We start from the raw sequence: 19,876 nt of genomic DNA, 5'->3' as shown, positions 1-19,876 counted from the left end.
CTGTTATTTAAATCACTAATGCAAAAGCATTGCTCCCTCTGGCATTCCTGCGATGTTTTATTTATAAGAAAACCTGCAGAAAGAACTCTGCTTACACCAAAACAAGGTAGCAAGGAAACAGGTTACCGTGGAATAATAAGGCCCTAAGAAAGGCAGCAGGTCGTATAGTTATCTCCTTGTGGGCAAAATCCCTGCCCTAAAACTATGCAACCTACTACCTCTTCCTAGGAACCCATTTTTTTTCTTGCCGTCTTCTACTTGGCAGATGTACTTCGAATTAACCTGTTAAATTAGGCTTTGGGTTTCATTTCAAATTCAAACCACTGATGCTTTTAAAGTTATTGGCCACATGACCTTAGTAAAAACAATAAATGTATTTGCTGAAAATCAAACCTCATTATGAAGAAACAAAAATTCAATTACATCAGAGGATGCAAACCAGAAGCCTAATATCAAGCCCACCATGTATTGCTGGAGCCACAGACTTTTGAAAACATTTATGTACTACCAAAATTTAAATATCAAATTCCATAAAACCTCCAGCCTCTCTTGATAAACTAGAAAATTCGATGACACTTTGTAGTATAAGTCCTGTCTGCCATTGTCAACTGGAACAATTTAACTTATTGCTTGCCTCATTTAGATGTTATGTTTCCTAGGTTACAGCCAGCCCCGCCTAGACTTAGGTATTTTTTTTTTGATCCTTCAATTATAGTAAATGGAAGTCAATCGTCGCCATCAAAAACCACCTTTAGAGACTATCACACTCTTTATAAAGGTACTTTTAAGTGTTTTTAACAAAATATAGTTCTCCATAATTTGATTCACTTACTGGTCTTGGCAAGTAAGAATATGAAATGGGACCTTGAGTAATTAATAAAAGATACAAATTCATTTTTCTGCATTTATAGAATTAGTTAAGTTTCCAAATGCAGAGTGGTGATATACAGCAGAGGCAACACAAACCACAAAACTCCACAACTGTACTTGCCACACAAACAGGTGTTATTAAACTCGTCCGTTTAACAAAGATTAAGTGAATTTCTTGAACTTTCCCACTTTTCTTTGACAAACTCAAATGTAAAAGCTTCCCCACCCCAACCCTAATTTTTGTATGTTCAATTTATAACAAAGACCAATTCTGGACCATGCAGGCGTCTATCTATATGCCAGGGATGAAACAAAAAGCATAAATTTGGCCAACAAATCACCTGGGTTGGGCCTATCCAAGAGAGAATTTGATGTTTTCTGTCACGCAAAGTTCCTGTTGCCAATGGCAATGCACTGTGATTACCTTAGATATTAAGAATAAGTGAATATATTTGGGAAGAGATAACCTCTCCTTCATGGCTACAGCAGCCTTTTTCTTTTCCCAAAACAAACAGTAAGCACTTAAAACAAAAAGCTTTTGGATTTGATTATAAAAGCCCAAGGTAACATATGCTTTGGCCATTGGAAAAAAGCTAAAACATAGGCCTCCTCCCTTGTTAAAATTCAAATAGCCCTTCCTAGCATTATCCTCACTTTTTGTTTAAAACAACATTTAACAGCCTCAGGGGACCTCCCCTTTGTGAATAAAGGACTTCAGGTTTGGGGGCAAAGCTGAGGTCTTTAACACTCTAAGTGTTTATTATATAGAGTTCAACTCTCCTTTTTCAAGGCTGGAGAGATGAAGTCTTCCAAATCAACACAGTGATGAAACAGTGGTTACAACACTACCCAAAGCCGCCCAAAAATCCAAACCAGAGAATGAATCATAATCAACCTGACTCCGACAGTGCCTTTCCAGTCTGTATTTACCTCTACCACCCAGGACCCATCCCCACCTCTCCCCCCCGCACCCCTCCCCCCACACTCACGGAGGATGAGATGAGCCTATTCACAATTCCAAAGGAGCCTAATCTCCTATTAAGATTACCTGAAAGTTACTTAATTTCTCCACTCAAGATTTTTAATTTCAAGTTACTGAAATATACACATGAAAAGTAATGTTAAATCATTGTCTATTTTAAGTACACTATACTTGGACAGAGAAAATCAGCAGCTGACATAAACAAACTGTCAATACAACATAATGTCAAAAGTTATTCTTCTGAGTTTGAATACCATCTAGATAAAAACAAAATGCAGCAAGTCTACTCCTCAGGGAAGGCAATAGATTGTATAGTTATCTCCTGAACAGGGTAAAATCACTACCCCACAACTATACAATCTACTACCTCACTCTGATAGAGCAATGTTTTCTTCTGGAATGAAGAGAACAATCTTTTCAAAAGAAAATGCAACATAAAATTATATACATCAAAATAAAAGGTTATTCTGATATACAGAAATGAGAAGCAAAACATATCCCCACCCCCATCTAGTCTTCTTGCTAAAGTTTGTAATCTCTAAAAGAAGGAGCAATTTGTACGCCACAAAGAAACAGTACAATACAGCATTTTTATATAAGTTAATTGTAAATATTGTACAATTAGTCATCAACTTCTTAAGACACCGTCAGAGTGCAGATTTTTCTATCACGTTAGGAAAGACAGTAGATTGTATAGTTATCTCCCAGTGGTGGGTGTGACCCTAAAACTATACAACCTACTACCTCATCCCACAGTGAAGAGAACATCCAGGGTGAATGTTTCAGTGGAGCACCACAGGAAGGCTTTCTACTCGGCAATCCTGGTTCTCCTGTGTGATTAAAGAGGGGGGAAAAGTATTAAACCACTTTCTTTCACTTAATTTGAATGTAAATTTAATTGGAAAAGTTTCAAAAAATCAGCAATTTAAATTATATCTACATGTATAATCTATATGATGCTTTCATTTCTTCTATTTGGTTAATATTGTCTTAAATGCTTGGTCATCTAAGTCCACTCTTAATATATATTTAAAGTTTCAGAAATTCTTATATCACTTGACTATTACCAACTTTTGAGCTTATTAGTTCCTAGAAATGAAAATTCATAAAATCTCTTATCCTTCCTAAAGAAACCACAAAAAAAATCCATTACAAAGGAATACAAGAACCCATCAAATTCTAATGACATCAAAAATGCAAGTCCTATATATCATACATAATCCATGATTAAATAAATGTACAAAGGTATGATATAAAAATGTATACACAAAGATTCTAATTCTTAAATTAACCTAACTCATATTTTCCATTACACCAAACACAGTATCCTGATTAATGAAAACAAAGATTATCTCTTGGATCGGACTCAGGATCAGGATCCTTTCTTTAGCTAAAAAGATGCTGTGAGGATCAAAGGCAGGAATCAAGATATTTTAATACCTTGATCCAATATTCTGAACTATGCAATATGATCAGTTTAGTTTTAAAATCCAAATCGTAAAACCAAATTAATCTAAACCATATTAAATATTGGTCTCCATTTTACAGACTTCATACTTAAGAGGTAACTACTGGAAAGATTACTTAAGGCAGGCACTAAATTTAATGCTAAAGTAGTGACTTATAACTAAAATCTGTAATCAAAAACACTCTCATGATATACAGCTCAATACAATAGAATTCAAAGTCTAGAAATAAATCCCATACATTTAGTCAACTGATTTTCAACAATGGTGCTAAGACAATTCACTGGAGAGTTTTTTTTTTTTTTTTTTCAATAAATAGTGCTGGGACAACTGAATATCCACATGCAAAATAAATTTGGACCCCATACCTCATATCATATAAAAAGTAACTTAAAACTAATAAACAATTTTAAAGAAGGGAAAAAGGATTTGAATATACATTTCTCTAAAGATATGGCTCATAAACACGAAGGGCCAATATGTAAATAAGACACTCAATATTATTTGTTAGTCATTAGGGAAACCAAAACCAAAACCACAATGGGATACCACTTTCAGACCCGCTAGGATGGCTATAATTGAAAGGCATATCAAAGTGTTGATGAAGATGTGGAGAAAATAGATCCCTATAAATACTGCTGGTGGGGATATAAAATGGTGCAGCTGTTTTGGGAAAGTTTAGCAGTTTGTCAAAAAGTTACCATGTGACCAAGTAATTTCCCTCAGAGGTATATTCCCAAAAGAATTAAACACAATAATTTGTACATACATAAACAATACTCATTTGGAGTCAACAATAACCAGAGTTCAAATCCTGGCCCTGCTCACACCCTGCCATTGAAACCTTGTTCAAGTCATTTAGCCTTTCTAGGCCCCTCAGCTTTTCCTAACTGTAATATCAATACACTAGATTAAATAATCTCTAGGAACAAGGAGAAAGACTTACTACATATCCAACATACGTAAGGCCCCACGTCATGCCTTTCACGTATGTCATCTTAACAGTCACCATCTCTATTTTAAAGAGGTGAAAAACTAGTGCTAAGAAGTTTAATAACTTGACCAAACTATGGGAGGTAACACCAAATCTCCAAATTCACTGTTTAACCCCATTTCAATTCTTTAAGGCCAGATGATTCGAGGTATGAATATGAAGATAACTGTCCCTAAAAAGTCAAACTTTTATCATAAGCAAAAATATTTCTCCAGAACCAGCATATTCTTTCAGCCAACGGTAAAACCGACTGGTACCTCTACCCCGCCTCCTAGCCCTGACCAATTTTCTCATTTAAAACCTGTTAGAATTTTCATCAAACACAGGTATCTAAAAATGAAGTAAACAGAGAATCTAAGATGTATTCATTTTTAAAATCTTGGCAAGGCGGCATGCTTACTTTGTACTGTTTTTCTTGATCCAGCAATGTAAATTGGTACCATATTGGTAGTAAGGAATCTGGCAATTCACATATCAAGGACTATTATAATACAATCTAATATAATCTAAACACTGAGTGTTAATAGGTGAGGGGCAAGAGGAACATGTCCTACTATTCAGCATCACTATTCATTAGAGCAGTGGTTTCCCACTGTTCCACAATCCACAGCAAAATATTTTATATTTCTAAATAGTACTCATGTCATGTCTATAAATACATAATACTAATACAATAAATGAATACTAGTCAACTAATCCTCTTATATTTTCTTTTATTATACACAATTTTTATGATCCTCTGATGGTTCTCAGCCTGCAGTTTAAGAAAACAATTACAGCAAATTTTGGAAACTAGTATCTAACAGATGAGGAGGTAATGTTAAAAAAGCTTTCAGAAATAAAGAACACAATTCATATAGAATTTATGAATTATGAGGACTGAAGGAAATGTTCATTAAGAAATATGTTAAATAAAAACCCTAACATGTACAGATCACAACTATATAATGCTTGGCTACTAGAAAAGAGAAAAGGAGTGGGGTAATTATGCTAATTTATTTTCCATTCTTGAGATTCTCTATAGTTAAAGTATACTGCAGAATCAGAGAGCTAGTCTGAATACTGGTTTATTTATAAGAAGCCAGTTTCTAGACATATAATGCAATCTCTGGGCCTTTGTTATTTTAACTTATAAAAATCAAGACAAATCTTACAGGGCTGTTAAAGGAAATAGAAATAAAATACAGAACCATTAATTACAATGTCAAGTGCACAGTGGCTGTTCAATATACTGTAGCTGCAACCATCAGTATTAGATTTTAACTAAAACATTCTTAGACAAGATTCTATTAGCCAAACTATCTGAATGTGATCTTTCAGATAATTCTTTTTAAAAAAATAACAAACTTTTATAGCTACTTTCTATTCTTACTCACATACTACCTCAATCTGTAGCTTGCCGTTCCCACTAAAAATTAGAGTGATTAAAAGTCACAATTCAACTTGGACAAAATGTGTTAAGAAACTGATTTCACCCCGAAAGAGCAGTATAGGAAAGGAGCTTCCGGCAATGGCTTTGGGGTCAAGCAGCTACTTAGTCACTGCGTTCTTGGGCAAGTTACATAACCTCCCTGTGGTTTAGTTCTCTCACCTCCAATTGGGGAACTATAACAGCCACAACTCATGGAGGTGTTTTGGGGACAGGGAACACAAGTAAAGCACCTTAATGACCCAGAAATACTCCACAAATAGTACTATTCTTAATAAATTAAATCAATATGAAAAACTGTCTCAGATTGACAAGTCTACTTTCCCAGATATACTTGTGACAGTCAAAAATATCTTCAATTTAAAATATACTGTCAATTTAAAATGTGCTATGAAGAGGCAAATCTACTTCCTAATTATGAATAATACACTTGCTTGTTAGTATCTGTAGCTGTATCAAGTTTCTATAACACATTCACTCCATGACATTCACATTTTAAAGCTACTTATACTTTATTAAATGAACAATGTATATATGTATGTATATATGATATCGTATTATATCATAATGTTTAAATTACTTGTATAGTCAACACCTTAAAAAGTCAGGGTTCTTAACGTGTATCCACAATGACTTCAGGAACCCCCAAAAATTGTATATACAATTTTTCTGCAAAAGTCCATAGCTTTTAAGTCGTCCGAGAACAAAAGGAGGTTACGTGTCATGATCCTAAAGGTGCATTTGAATATACATTATGAAAACTACATATTAATGAAGTAAAATATACCAATTTCACCTTTGCATTTGTCAATTTTACTAAGGTGATATTTAAAACAAGATAGCTTCTAAATTCTTAAAATTTGCTAAACTAACAGTCTAGAAACAGGTATACTCTACTTTCCAAATACTTAAAGAGTTTGAGCTTCTGAGCTAAAACATCTTTCCCAGAAGTCTGAATTGCCTACCTTTTGCATTAATTTACATAATCCTATAATAAACAAAGTAGCTCAGTTTTATTTTTAAAAAGCTTTATTCACATGCCATGTTATGGTTGCATAAACTTCGTTTTTGCCAAACTTCCATACAAATAACACGAACTATTTCCTTCAGTCTCATCATTCAGTTTCACATGCTGATAATCAAATACAAATCAAAATTAAAATATTGGCTACTTAATAAAAATTTCCTTAACCTCAAATACTCAGTTGATTATTAATGAATTACTTATCTGATGATACAGGCTGAATATAAAAACATTATTTTATTATTCATCAAACTCTCCAATAGCACTTTGATTCCTTTGACACAACAAACAGTATTTTTAGCAATGGATCAATCCATCAATGTAATCTGACTTGTAAAATTGACAAGATAAACTTTTTAAGTCTAAGTTTCACTAATGGAAGTTAACCTAATTCTTACCTAAAATCTCCATTTTGTATTCTACCAAACATTGCACTAAACCTGAAATTCATATTGTTTTAAAGAGCTAAACACTAGGCTATGTATTCCAAAAGGACCATATATATCCTTTCATTTACTCAGACTCATAGCAAGTACACTAAGATCCTCCTGATTACATGAAATCACGAAATTTTTTAAAAGGTAACTAATGGCAAGTCAACTCCCAGTATTCCTTTGTAAATTTTCAACTTCAAATTGTTAGGTTGGGGCCAACTTCCCTGGTACAAGTGTATTTTATGTTACCACTGTATACCTAAGAAAAGTAAATTCTACTACAAACCCTATAATGCACAGAAATATTTAGGGTAGAGTACTTCACTTGGCTGACTTGTTCTGCTTAACGGTCCTTATTTATATACCATATACCATTTCTTAAGCCTTTAAAATCTCTTGCCTTCCTATCTTTCATTATACTGATGTTTCCAGGTTGAAAAATCACTGTATAATCTACACACCTCCAAAGGACAAGAAAAAGAAGGATCTAGTTATTAAATCTATATTACAGTTTACCATAATTAACTATAGCCTTAGTAGACAAATCATAGTCTTCACTGTACACGAGTTAATTCACTAAGCAAAATGTTCCCTCCTATGCATTAAGCAATCAGATAACTGAGGGGGCGGTGGGCTCACAAGTGAACAAAGGTTAATATCCCTTCATAATGAACACTAACACCAAGTGGAAAAGGATGACCAATTAACAGAACAAAATGCTCCCAAATCATATTTATCATTAATATCTGCAAAAGATCCTCTAAAATCTGCCTCAAAATACTGAAATCTTAGACCTAGAAAGGGCCTAAGAAATCACCTGAAGCAATTTCCTGATATTTGAGATGAGGCTGTGGAGAGACAGGTAACATTTCTGACTAATAACACAAACCTGCAAATACTCATCTCAAAAAAGTTAATTTTTTAAAAGAAGCTAGACAATCCACTAAAATTACCTATCTTTTTAGTAGCCGTTAGCCACATCTAACTTTTAAGCACTGGAAATTCAACTAGCCCAAAGTGAGATGTGCTGCAACTGTAAAATACAATCTAGATTTCAAAGGCTTAAGTATCGAAAAAAAAAAAAAAAAGAAAAAAAAAAGTAGTGGCTCTCATTTTCTCTCATTACTTAATGCTTTGACTACCCACACAAGGGAAGAAGAGCACTCAGTGACCACATCTCCTTTATTCCACTTGAGGTCACATGAGGCAATGTTGACAACTCATTACGGGGGATCCAGATTCCCCTATTCTCACCTAGATGTGGAAAAATCACTGGCAATTAATATTCTAAGGTGAAGATTCCTTACTGTCTAAAAGCTTCTCAGACTATTAAAATAGTAAGTGATTAGAACGCCCGCTGGTTATTAATGGCAAATTTATGTCCCCCAACTCCTGAAAACTGTCACAAGGGGAATAAGCTCCGCCAAATATAAATGAAAAACGATGCTTTTAATACCCCTTGAAGACCAGTGCTATCAGTGAAGAAAATACTATTCAGGAGTGTTTTTCAAACATTTTTGACACCCTCAGAAAAAGATACTTGCCTATAGTGGAATCAACTAGTATTTTCTATACTTTTTAAAAAAATTCTGATCACTACTCAGTTAAACTGATTTAATGACCAACTGAGTCAGGTCCTACAATTTGAAACACTGATTTAGATCTACTATTGAGCAATTCCCACTATTAGTAACACTATGACTATATTAGCTATTGAAAAAAGGGTACACAAATATATAGTGTGCTGTATTCTAACCTGCAGTCCCCAACCTGACATCAGGGGCCGGTGCTCCTAGGTGAATGCCTGATGATCTGAATGATGCTAGCTGGCACTGGGGAGCAGCTGCAAATACAGATGAAGCTTCCCTGGCTGGCTTGCCCACTGCTCAATTCCTGCTGTGCCGCCCAGTTCCTAACAGGCCACGGACCCATACCAGTCTGGTACCAGTCCACAGTCCAGGGGTTGGGGCCTTGCTCTAAAGCAAGAATTCTAGTTAATGTTAATCAACAGAATAAAATGCCCACAAAGAGTAAACACTGGAGAGCAATTTAAATAATATCGATCTCTTCATTCTATAAGTCTGAACTCAGTCGTTTACAAACTTTCTCTTTCTGGAAACTTGCAAAATTCTTGAGTCTCTTAAATTTAACAGAGCTTTAATTTTGTGAAGAGGGGGAGGACCCACAACCTATTTCAAGATCAAAGAAAAATACCTTCTAGCTGTCACTACAAAATATACAAAAATGGTTAAAGTTTTCCCCCGCATCAGGTAGTAAGGTAATTCTGTACCTTATTAATACATTTAAAAATGCCATTTAGTCATAACTGAATTCAGAAGAGATCAAGACATTTGTCTCCTCTCAAAAAGCTCTAAATTTTCAAAAACTTTTAGCAACTGTGTATAATAAACCAAACACCCTCAAAGAACCCCAATTACAAGTTTACACGTTTTTGCTTCCTTTACTACGCATATTCCCTGAATATATTGTTGAGTGAACCTGTCATAGAAGAAAAACCTGGATACAAACAATTAGCTTCTAAAATACCTATAAATTTAGAATTGAACAGATTTTTTTTATACCATTGCACGATTTTTCGGCCAATAGAAATGCAGGACTGATAAATGAGGTTTTCACTTAGGAACTGAGTGCTAAGGCAGTATTTATCAGGAAAGTTAAAAGAAAAAGTAAACTCATCCAGTCTCCTGATTTACTTTAAGAATTTAACAATCACTGTGCGCAGTGCCTTCTTCCCGTTTTCCGACTCTCTCGTAAATGAAAAGTTTATTAAAATACACAATCTCACCCCTGACATAAAAGGCAGAGGACCAGGCCCTACTGTAAAAGTTGGAGAGACAGAAGACCATTGCTGGCCAAGGACATAAAGGTTACACATTCCTCACACCGGAGCCCGCCAGGGACGTGTATCAGCCGGTCTGCTTCCAGAGTGTGCAGCCCGGACTCAGGGCTGGGGCCACTGGCGGTGGCCCAGGTCTCCAGGCACGAGCCGGTCCCCTGGGATCTCGCTTCCTCCCTCTGGCCCGCCCGCCTCTCCCGCCAAGGACGGCGGCCGCGATGACCCAGTCTCACGGCAGTCCCAGAATGGAGTCTGGGCTCAGCCAAGCGGATTAGGAGTAGGGAGAGAGTCCAGAGCCGCGAGCCCGAACCCACGCGTCCCGGCCCTCCCCTCGCACTTCCTACCTTCCCTCCCGCATCCCAGCCCCCAAGGCCAAGGTCTCCCAGGCCCACAAACTTGATAGCGGAAGTGACGTCCGGGGAACCTGGCGCAGGCCGCAGCCAGTGACACTACAGCGGGAGGCGGCATCGGCCAATGAGCAACATCCAGGGGCGGGACTTCCCTCGCCCAAGTTTGATTGAAACGGGGGGAGGGGCGGGGTGAAGAATGTGAAGAATGACCCCTCCCCCGCGGCCCGAGAGGCGCTAGGCGGGAAGGGGAGGGGGTTGGGACCGGCCGCGCCACGCGGCGCCCATCCCCCCGCCCCACGCGCCGCCGCCACCCGCGGTCCTCCTTCAAGCCCGCCCGCCCCGGCCCCCAGGCCTCTGCCGGCCAGTCCACACCGCTCCCCTTCTCTCACTGCCCCTGGGTGAGAGGGGGAGGGGGTCCAAATGAAGAAAAATGGCGACGGGCCCGCGTGCGCCGTCCTTCGACCTTACCCACCTCGGGCTCGCAAAGAAGGCTGCCGCCCACCAGCGCCCGCCGCAGAAACAGTCCGGCCCTCACGCCCGCCGCCGCCCGCCGTAGCTGGTAGCCGCCAGCGAGGACCCGGATGGAAGCCCGGGCGGGCGGGACGCGGCGGCCCGAGGGAAAGCAGCGCGGGCGCCGGGAGGCCGAGGCGGGGGTGGGTGCGAGGGCAGCTCGCGAGCCCATTGGTCAGGCCGCCTGACTGACGTGCGCTTCGCCCTTTCACCTTGGCTGAGTAGGGCTCGCCCAGACCTCACTGGAGGGCGGTGGCTGGGCCCGCCCTGCGTTGGGCGAGCCCCGCAGAAGGGCGTGCGGGTCCACCCACCCTGCCCAATCCCCGTTTTCTATTGGACGGCTGGGAGAGTGGCGGGGCAGTGTTCCAACCCCCACACGTGATGAACAGGCACTGTCACGTGGCCAACGAGAGCGCGTTGGATGGAAATGCGCATAGTTCCTTCTTTGGGAACGTCCTCCTTGTGTCCCACATGGGTGGGCTCAGTTTACCCAGTTGAAGAAGAGGCAATCGGGTCAACTGACTGACAGGTTTTGAACATTCCTGTCTTCAGACGCTGTTCAAAGTACTGCCTAATTTTCCTCTTTTAAAATCAACTGAAAGCATAAGTTCCTGCATGCCCATTACGACTTTCCCAAACTAGGACCCCACAGAGCGCTGGTTACTACCCTTTCGGGTCTGGGTCTTTGGCTGGTAGACCCCCACACACGGGCCTCGCTGTTTTTACTAACTCACTGATACTTTGTGCGCAAGATCTTTAAAAGAGATCATTTGCACTCTTATAAGACAATGTATGTTTTCAATAGCCCTTAACGGTGTACCGGATGCGTTTACATTTATGATCTCCTATTAGTATGCACAGTAAATGCCGGAGGACTTAAGGCTCAGAGTTTATTTTGTGGGCTGAAGTAAAGAAACTGGAGGAGAGAAAACGAGCTTGGGCCAGGATTTAGGGAGGACTTTTAACTTTAAAAGTGACAAATGACAAATGGGAAAAATAATTTTCTGAAATCGGTAACAGGCAAAACAATTCAAATGTCTAGTGGTTAGGCAGAAAAATCTGAAACCAGACCCTGAGTTTAAATCCCAGTTCTGCCTTTTCCTGACTACACAACTATACAATATCGGGCAAATTGCTCATCCTTCCTGTGCCTCAGGCTCTTTATCTATAAAATGGGGATTATGACAATAATTACCTTATAGAATTGTTGTTAGGATTAAATATTGCATGTACTCAGAACAGTGCTTGGTGCACATAAGCACTATGTGTTTGCTAATATGTTAAGATGTAAAGTGGATTTTTTTTCTCCCAAATCATTAGGAAAAACATGAATATAGACAAAAGATATGAAATGGCAAATCACAAAAGAAATAAAAATGACAAAAAATATGAAAAGATGTTCGCCTTCATTAGCAATCAAGTGCAGATCACAGCTATCTCCCAGTTCATAACCAGTCATCACTTAGTCATGCCGTGAAAAACTATGATGGCGATGTAGACCTATATTTATCAATGTGGGAATATTGTCAGGGTTATATTGTTAAGTGATAAGGTTACAAAGTAATATGTATGCCATGACCCTATAAATCTTAAACAACAATTAGCTCTGTAGTTGCTCATGCTCTTTGCCTTTATACATTTCTGGGTTCTTAGCAATGAATATTGCTTTCATAATCAGGAAAATTATAAATATAAAAGCTATGCCAGAGACACTTAGTTGTTCCCCAATATTTATTGTCTCCTTTTTCTGAGTAAACAGGAACTATGTTTTAGGAGACAGAACTAGAGTGCCTTTGGATGTAGCTATGTGACTAATCTCTGGCTTCTGAGATGTGAGCAGGAGGATGGGTGGGGTTTCTGGTTTCTGCCCTACAAGGGGAGGGCTTGCCCTCTCTACCCCTCTTCCTAATTTCTGGCTGCCTGGGTGGGATGGAGTGTAGTGGAGAGACACATGGAATGAACACCAGTTCCCTGATGGCGTCACAGGGCATCTTCCGCTGAGGCTTGGACTTTAAGTGAGAGAGACATGACTTATTTAAGCCCCCAAAAATTTGGGGATACTATCATGGGAAGCTAGCCTGATTAAGTGGGGACATTCTCACAGCATGCTCTTCTTCCACATGTGGGTTCTTAGGAGATGGAGAGGGCATTCTGTGGAAAGAGCACACAGCTTTTGGAACGGAGCAAACATGGATGAAAGACCCAGCTCCTCTTCTCCAGGAGGCACCCTGGGCCAGAGACCTGATGTTCAATTAGATCAGTAGGGAAGTGATTTGGAACTGCCAAGTGATGAACAGAATCTGGTCAGTAATGATCATTATTTGTAGTGATGGTGTTACTGCTTGGGCAATATGAAATCTGGCTTTGCCCCAGCAGCACGGTACAGGTCTTTAGTTCTTCCCTGCCAATACAGTAAAGAATTACAGGTCAGCGAGATTTGGAAAAAGTAAGATTTATTTACATTTTAGAAGGAGATGGGCCACACAAAGGAAGGTTGCAGCCCTGTGGAATTTGGGAGGTGAAAAAATGAAAGACATGGACATGGTTCCATAGTGTAGTGGTTAGCATGTCTGCTCTACATGCGGGTGGTCCTGGGTTTGTGCCCCAGTGAAGCTACAGTACACGGTCCACGGCCATGCTGCCCTGAACAAGCCCAATGTCTGATCTTGGAAGCTCCACAAGGTCGGGCCTGTTTAGGAGACCACCTAGGAAGATCGGGTACTGTAGGAATAAATAATAATAGTTAAAAAAAAAAAAAGATGAAAGACAGACTATGCTCCAAGGGAGGAGCGGATTTTCAGTGAAGAGAGCTGTAACAATGCAGAAGTGGAAAGTTCATATTTGGGCCATGCTGAAAGAGTACAAAGGCAGTACTAGATGATCAGCATGTAAGGTTACCTTGACTGACAGTTGGCTGCCATATAACACACTGCCTACTGCACATGTACTTACCAAGAATTCAGTCTATTATAATGAGGCATAGGCATGATATAATGGTGCAATGAAGCTGAGGTTATGGGTTTTCGCTCATGTGTTTGCGGCTGATTTAGGCAGCAGCTTTTATGGCCTTTGTGCCTCAGGATTTGGGATAATTTATAACCCTAAAAGGGGAGGTGTTTCTGGGAGGTCCTTAAAGAAGGTCTTCAAGGGAGGTTTCTATGGTTACAGAGCAGGGCCTTGGCTCCTGTTGTTCATGCCTGCCTAACTACCTAACTATGGCAAGAGGCAGGAAGAGCAGATATTTGAATCTTTGCTTGGGACCAAGCAGAACAAAGTGCTGGCCAGGCAAACCAGATTGCCCAGAAGCCTGGCCTCAGCTTCCCTCTCTACTCCCCATGCTTGTGAGCATATAGCTCTAACCACTCACTAATCAAACCTCCCGGAGTGTTCATCCCCATCTTCACCTGGCCAGTCCTGGTCATTCAAATGGCACTTAACCCTGCCCTGCTCAGAGCGACCCTTCCTGACCATCCAGCCTCACTACCCCCATCACTATTTCAGTATTCTATTTTTATACCTTTGGCATTTTAACACTCTCTGAACCCATCTTGCTTTTTTGTTTTTCCCCCAAGAGAACAAGAAATTTGCATTTTCACAGCTGTGTCTCCCTCCATAATCTAGAACAAGGCCTGGTGCACACAATAGGTGCTCAACAGTGTGGAATTAAAAGCCAAGAGTCTAGGGCAGTTCGCAATGGGAGCTGAGCTCAAAGGATACTAATGAGTAGAGAAGCCACAAGCAGGAGTCCAGGTTGTGAGGTTGTAACCAGTAGACAGTGTGAAAAAGCAGAGGGAACAGCACCTGGCTGGGCCAGGAAGAGGAATTGCTGAGTCCTGAGAAGACCTTCAAACTCCCTGGCTGAGGTTCCCAGAATAGCCAAGCCCCAAAGGATCCCAGGGCACCAGCATCCCTGAGGCCATGCCATCCCAGACCTCACTTCTTATCTACACCTTTCTGCAGGCAGCATCAGAACAGAACCATCCTTCCACCTTTGTTTTCCTGCAGCATAAACAACTCAAGTAAAGCAAACATACTCCTGGCAGCTTCCACCCCAGGTGAGATTGAGGCTCTTTGTATGGCTGCTCCCTCTGGCCCTACACTCAGTATGCTTGGTTGAGACAATCAACTTGCCTCTTGGTCTCCCTGCTCTTCACAGCTCATACTTCTCCTGCCTTTAACCCTGGGTCCCCAACAGAATGGTCCAAGTCTTAGCTCAGAGCATGGGGCACATGCAGATTAGGAGGCTGATGTCCGGACAGAGCCTCCTGAGATCTTGTCTTTTCTGGCTATCCATGACTCCAGCGGCCTCCTGCTTTCCTGTATGCCTGCTTGAAGTGGTTCTCCCGAAAAGTCACAGGGGAAGGAGTGGGGAACCCAGGCATAGCAAACAGACCCTGGCACCCCTGGGGCAAAGAAGGCAGTTATGTTGTCCACCTCCACTCAAGGCTCCAAACTGGTGATGGCCTGGAGTTCCCATCTGGTTCACAGAAGTGCTTTGTTATGCCAGTACAGTGTTTTAAATCTATTTTTAATTAGCTGACAGCTTTCAAAAGAATCAAGACATTGAACATAAAAAATCTGGATTTCTTGCTTTTCTCAAAAAAACTGGAATCTCTGGCTACATTCAGCCTACGTTCCAACAGGACAATATTTTCTTTATGCACAGTATGGCCTCTGTTATATGTCACAAGGACCCCTCCTCCAGCCTGGCTCCTGTGGTCATCTGAGATTGTGTCCTCACTGCCTCCTCTTTGGGGTACTGCTCCTGCCCTACTTGGGTCAGTGGTGTTGGTATAGGCCAAGCAGAGTCCAGAATATATTAAATGGGAACTGGGGACCCCAAGCTGTAATGACAGGGAAAAAAGGTCATTGTTCAGGAAAGAAGCCAAATAATCATTGAAAAACGGACAAAAGAGAAACGCAGGCTTCTGACAGCAACGACTCTGGGTCCTCTCACTCTGAGGCCACACTACCCTTTCTCTGGTGTTTGTCAGAAGTCCCTTTTCTTCTTTCCCAACAGATCGGGGTGAAGTTTGTGTTACTTGAAACCAGTCACAACTGAAAACAAGGGAGAAGGTTTTGAGAATGACATTTAGAATCCCTGCTGTTAACCATGTGATTTTGGACAAACCAGTGATCTTCTCAGTTTCTTCTTTGGTATAATGGAGAATCTATTGTTTACCTCTGAAGGAGAAGTGGAGTTCCCAAAATATCATTTACGTGAAGCATCACATGCAGTTCTACTAATTGCATACTAATAGGTGATACTATAGATTGCATAACCCTTATTGAATTTTATGGTAGATGTTTACTATAAACTGGTGAGCTGAATTAAGAAGAGTGAGCTCCCTCCTGAAGAATGGCAGTGTTCTTTAAGATGTTTCCAGGTCAATACTCTGGAGTAGGCTGGAAGAAGCCAGGCCTCTAGCCAGATAGACTTGGATTTGCATTAAGTTTACCCTTTCAACCACTGTGTAGTCTTGGGCTAGTCATTTAAATTCTCAGACCCCGAGTTTCCTCCTCTCAAGTGACAATAATAATTCTCACTTCCTTCAGTTATTTTGAGAATGAAAATTAAGTCATTAATGTAAAGAGTGCTTAATAGTATATACTAAGCATTCAACAAATTGTAGTTACTGTTGTAACAGAATAAGAACAAAAGCCAGGAGGAGAGCTAACCACAGATTTCATTTCTGGGGAATCATTGCTATTGTGATTTCTAGTATCTGAGGCTCAGCTAAGCTAAAAGTGTACCAGAAGTCATCAGAGCATAAAGCTGTTCTGTTCAGTTGTGCCAAGAACTCACCTCCTGCACCACCCACCTGACTGCCAAGCCAGCAGCCCCAACCAGTCAAAGCCTCCTCTGTGAGCTTCAAGCAACACACTATATAAGCAGATTACTATTTAAAAAAAAAAAAAAAAAAAGCATTGGATGATTATCAACATAAGACCCCAAATCAAGAAAGAAACCACAAGGTGGAAAGAATCTTTTTTTTTTTCCTTATAAAAGGTGAATTCCAGCAACTTGAAAGTTGCAACCAAGTTGCAAACTGGTAAAAGTTGAGTACTGTGTTTATACAGTTGATTCCCCAGACCCAACCTCACTTCCCTGTGCAGAGGACTTGCTGCTGGTGGAGAAAGGAGAGGAGGAATGAGATGAGTTTTGGGAATGCTTTGCCTCTTCATTTGATTTTGGTGTTGGACTCGACACTGCCGTGAACAAAATATCCTCCCATGTTTGCTGGGACAGAAGGCCCTGTTCGGCACAGCCCATCTGCCAGGCCTCGCGGAGCCTGCTGAGCCAGCTAGCACTTGGTCAGTATCAGGGAGGACAAAGGCAGTGATGCCCATTCCTTTAATGAGCTCTTGAAAATAGCACCTGATGGAAACAATGTCTTTGGTGGGAACCTGAGGGGACATGCTGCCCTCCCTGAGTCTCTTATGCTCATGAAGGAACTGAACTGCAATTACGTGATGCTGCAGGAGCGCTTTCATTTGCTGGTAAAGCTGTCAGGGAGCTTCCAGTTCCTGAGCCACTGACTGTAACTTCTCCAGCTTGGAGACGTGCTCAAGCTCCAGCTGCCTTTTCAGTGTGGCAATCGGCACTTGATGCCACTAAGCAGGCTGTCTCCAATGGCGTCGATCATGTCCCGTGTGTTATCGGCACTAGTGGAGAGATCCCCTATGAGCTTTTCTGTATCCTGTGGAGGCAGTGTGAACATTTCCTTAGGAAAGACCTGCAGAGGACAGACTCAGGGACCTGGATCAAGGTGTTGCCTCAGCCTCCCTTCCTCCACTGACCCAGGGACACCTTAGGAGGTGGCAGGCACTGTATGTTGCCTGCCCAATATCCATTTTTCACTTCTTTCCTACCTAAAAAACCCTGACTTTTCAGGCCAGCAATGTAGGCAGCTAAAAGTGCCACGTTTGCTTCCTGATTCCTTTGTAGTTAGGGGTGCCCTGATATGCCACAGAAGCATAAGTGAAGTTGTTGGGCGGGGCTTCTGGGAAAGCTGCCTAAAAGTGGGCAGATGCCTGTGGGACAAGCCTTGCTCTTTGTCTTTCCCCTTCAAGACCTGGGGTCAATGCCCACATGGAGCATCCACCTTGCGACTGTGTGTTGACAGGGACACAGTACCTTTGAGAGAAGAGGGTAGAGTATCATGGGGCTACCAAGCCAGCTAGCCTTGCCTCTCTATCTCTGGACATTTCCTTAAGTAAAACAGCAGACTCTTAATTTTTTTTAAGCCATTGTTCATGGGTTTCTATTACAATCAAATGCATATCCTCATCAAAAGAATAGCCAAATGGAAGGAATTACTTGAATAATTTTGAAAGGAATGAAATCTCAGACCTACCTGTGGTTTTTCTAGAAAGTTCAGATCTTGCACTCTGGACTGTCCACAGCCTGTAATGTCCTTCCCCATTTGGTCAACTCGTTAGTCTCCAGCTCATCCTGTAAATCTCAGCTCCAGCATCACCTCTGTGATCAGGTCTTGCATCCTGTGAGGCACATAGTGTGGGGGAAAGTTTGGATGATGAGGTCAGGCAGCCCCTGGGCATGATCATGGCTATCATAGCTGATCCTTCGTCTCAGATTCCTGCCTTGCGAAAAGGGGATTGTGGCTTCTGAAGAGGACTAATGAGATTATGACTATGCAGTGCCCAGCATCAGACCAAGCAGCCAGGAGGCACTGAGCAAATTGATCTTGCATTCACTGACACCTCCTTCCCCTCAGGCAATGAGAGGATCTTCCACAGGTCTCAGATATGTCACCATGGTTCACAATATATAAAAACATTCTAGTATTTATCACCGGAAGTTGCCTGCCTAGTATGTGCTTGGGTGTTTTGTTTGACCCACCAGACTAATCTTTTTAAAGGTAATGAAAAATACAAACAGATATAATTAACATACAATGGAATCTCAGGGTACTGACAAGTATTCTAAAAAAAGACAAAGGAAGATAGAGCAGGAAGGTCCGGTAGTGACGGAGGACTGCGGGAGGAGGTGGCTCTTTGTTTCTGGTAGTCTAGGAAGGCTACCTCAGAGAAGATGACCATTGAGGAGAGGACTGAATGATGGTCAAATAACAGACATATCTGAGGGAAAGATTTTCCAGGCAGAAGGGCTGCAAGGACCAAGGCCTGGGATGGAAACAACTTGGCATGTCTGAAGTACAGTCAGGAGACTGGTGAGGCTAAGAGATTGAGCCCAGCTCAGAGTGAGGGGCAAGAAGAGCAGAGAGGCTGGCGTGGCCAGGAGGTGGGAGGGAATGTCTATTATTCACAGTATAATAGACATCCCCTCCCTTCCACCTTTACCAGCAATTGTGGATTTTTAACAAGGAAATGTCATAATCTAAAACATCAAATGATCACTCTGGCTATTAGTGGGGCACAGCGAGCAGGAGGAGCCCCTGTGGGAGTCGCTAACATGTCCAGGCCAGAGGCAATGAGAGTGGCCAGGAGAGATGGGGGTAGGTGTCTATGCAAGAGGTGCATGGAGGGGATATGCCTGATAAGGAGAGAGGTGACACCGTGACACCTGAGCAGTCATGGTGCCTGGTACTGAGGAGATTAAGAGGAGCAGGTGTAGGGGAATCAGGAATTCTATTCTGTCTAGGTTATATTTGAGATGCTGGATGTGGCTTTATAGTTTTCATCAAGTTTAGAAATTTTTCGGCCATTATTTCTCCGAATACTTTTTCTGCTCCCCACCTCCCGACCGTATCAGTTCCTTCAGGGACTCCGGTTACCCATATATTGAGACCCATGAAGTCATTCCAAGCTACTAATGCTGCTTTTAAAAAACTCTTATTCCTCTGTTTCATTTCGCGTAGTCTCTGTTACTGTGCCTTCAAGTTTACAAAGCCTTCCTTCTCTGTGTCTAACCCGCAGTTCACCCGTTCAGCATATTCTTCACAGCACTGTAGTTTGCAACTGTAGAAATCCAGCTG

The 19,876-nt window shown here is 41.3% G+C and overlaps 1 long non-coding RNA gene across 1 annotated transcript; it reads right to left on the bottom strand.

Annotated features, from left to right (window-relative positions):
* Positions 1 to 1,929: 1,929 nt before the first annotated feature.
* On the bottom strand, positions 1,930 to 10,987 carry LOC118600357. Its single transcript, XR_004949954.1, has 2 exons — positions 10,879 to 10,987; positions 1,930 to 2,682 (listed from the first exon to the last, which is right to left on the bottom strand). It is a non-coding gene; the product is annotated as an uncharacterized LOC118600357 (long non-coding RNA).
* Between the last annotated feature and the right edge of the window lie 8,889 nt (positions 10,988 to 19,876).

This window comes from Rousettus aegyptiacus, unplaced genomic scaffold (genome assembly GCF_014176215.1).
Source record: "Rousettus aegyptiacus isolate mRouAeg1 unplaced genomic scaffold, mRouAeg1.p scaffold_m13_p_3, whole genome shotgun sequence".
NCBI classification, from domain to species: domain Eukaryota; kingdom Metazoa; phylum Chordata; class Mammalia; order Chiroptera; family Pteropodidae; genus Rousettus; species Rousettus aegyptiacus.
The sequence above is the reverse complement of the archived record's forward strand: the minus strand, read 5'-3'. Positions and strand labels throughout refer to the sequence as shown.